We start from the raw sequence: 2,798 nt of genomic DNA on the forward strand, positions 1-2,798 counted from the left end.
GACCATAGGAAGTTGTTATGATGACAGGGAAGATCAAGACACAAGATCAAGATCCTCTTGTCAGAAGATAACAGTGTCAAAACACCTATGAGCAAAGGCCCAAAGAAAAATGGGAATTGGTCTCAAGCCCAGGGAGAACTCAAAAAGGTGTTTAAAATTCAAATAAGAGAGTGAGAAGAATAAGTGGGAAAAGAAATGAGAGTGATGCAAGAGAATCACGAAAAAAAAATCAACAGCTTGGCAAAAGAAAACAACTCCTTAAAAGCAGAGTTGGACAAATGGAAAAGGAAATACAAAAGCTAACTATGGATAATAATTCCTTAAAAATTAGAATTTGCCAAGTGGAAGCTAATGATTATATGAGACATCATGAATCAATTAAACAACTTCAAAAGAATGAAAAAAAATAGAAGAAACTGTAACATACCTCATTGGTAAAACAACTGACCTGGAAAACAGATCCAGGAGAGATAACTAATGAATCACTTGACTACCTGAAAGCTATAATCAAAAGGAGGACTTGCACATCACACTCAAGAAATTATCAAAGAAAACTGCCCTGATATCCTGGAACCAGAGGGCAAAATAGACATTGAAAGAATCCACTGATTACCCCAGAAAAGAGATCCCAAAATGAAAATTCTAAGAAACACTACAACCAAATTCCAGAACTCCCAATTCAAGGAAAAAATATTGCAAGCAGCCAAAAAGATCCAATTCAAACACTGGGGAGCTACAATCAGGATTACATAAGACCTGGTTGCTGCAAAAATTTTAAATAAAATACTGGCAAGGATGTTATGGCAATATATCACAAGGATTATATACTATGAGCAAGTGGGAATTATATCAGGAATGCAGGACTGGTTCAATATTTAAAAACTATCAACATAATTGAACATATCAATAACAAAATCAATAGAAATCATATGATTATCTCAGTAGATGCTGAAAACCCTTTCGACAAAATACAGCAGTAAAGAGAATAGGAATAAAGGGAATATTCCTTAAAAGAAGAAGCAGTATCTATCTAAAGCCATCAGTAAGCATTATTTGTAATGAGGACAAGCTAGAAGCCTTCCCAATAAGATGAAGAGGGAAGTAAGGATGCCCATTATCACCACTATTATTCAATATTTTTTTTTTGCTTTTTGGAGGGCAATTGGGATTAAGTGACTTGCCCAAGGTCATATGGCTAGTTTTTGTATTAAGTGTCTGAGTTGGAATTTGAACTCAGGTTCTCCTGACTCCAGGGCCGGTGCTCTATTCACTGTGCTACCTAGCCTCCCCCACTATTATATTAACTATAGCAATGAGAACAAAAAGAAATCAAAGGAATTAGAGTAGGAAATAAGGAGAAAAAACTATCACTCTTTGCAGATGATATGAGGGTATAATTAGAAAATCCTAGAAAATCAACTAAAAAACTACTTGAAATAATTAACAACTTTAGCAAAGTTACAGGATATAAAATAAATCTGCATAAATCATTGGCATTTCTATATATTACCAGCAAAGCCCAGTAGCAAAAAATAGAGAAATTCCATGTAAAATAACCATAAACAATATAAAATACTTGGGAGTCTACCTGCCAAGACAAACCCATAACCTATATGAATACAATTACAAAACACTTTCCACACAAAGTCAGATCTAAACAGCTGGAAAAATATCAATTGCTCATGGATAGGCTAAGCCAATATAATAAAAATAACAATTATATGTAAACTAATGTACTTATTCAACGTCATACCAATCAAATTACCAAAAAATTATTTGGTAGAGATAGAAAAAAAATAACAAATTTCACCTGGAAAAAAAAAGTCAAATAGAAAAAAAAATGCAAAGGAAGGTGGCCAAACAGTATCAGATCTCAAACTGTATTATAAAACAGTAATCATCAAAACTATCTGGTACTGGCTACATAATAGAGTGATAGATCAGTGGAATGAATATATTAGGTACACAAGACACAATAGTAAATGACCATAGTAACCTAGTGTTTGATAAATTCAAAAACAACAGCCTCTGGGATACAAACTCACTATGTGGCAAAAAAAAAAACTATTAGGAAAACAATATGGTACAAACAAGGTATATAACAATATCTTACACCATATCTCAAGATAAGATCAACATGAGCACAAGATTTAGACATAAAGAGTGATGACATAAGGACGTTAGAAGAGCAAGGAATAGTCTACCTGTCAGATCTATGGAAAAGGGAAGAATTTATGATGAAACGAGGTAGAGAGCATTACAAAATGTAAAATAGATAATTTTTATTATATTAAACTAAAAAGGGTTTGCACAAACAACACCAATGCAACAAAGATTAGAAGGAAAACAGAAAGCTCGGAAACAATCTTTACAGCAAGAGTCTCTGATAAAGATCTCATTTCTCAAATAAATAGAGAACTGAATCAAATTTTTTAGAATACAAGCTATTCCCCAACTGACAGACAATCAAAGGATATATAGGCAGTTTTCAGATGAAGAAATAAAAGCTATCTATAGTCATATGAGGAAGTGCTCTAAATCACTTTTCATTAGAGCAGGCCTCCACAACCTGCAGTCCCTGCAGTCCCTGCAGTCCCGGGCCATTTATAGCCCTCAGGCCTCTTGCAGCATACTAAAGGATTTCAGGTGGCCTGCAAAGAGTGGAGAGAAAAACATCCTTTGTATGTAGAGGAAATCCTTTGGCATGCCACAAGCAGCCTAAAGGCTGTTAAATGGCCCACAGGCCATAGGTTATGCAGGCTTGATGTATTGGCAAGCACCCTAGCACACCCAGGATA

This window comes from Petaurus breviceps, unplaced genomic scaffold (genome assembly GCF_028583685.1).
Source record: "Petaurus breviceps papuanus isolate PSGF00001 unplaced genomic scaffold, PetGlider_PUasm1.0 37, whole genome shotgun sequence".
Classification (NCBI taxonomy): domain Eukaryota; kingdom Metazoa; phylum Chordata; class Mammalia; order Diprotodontia; family Petauridae; genus Petaurus; species Petaurus breviceps.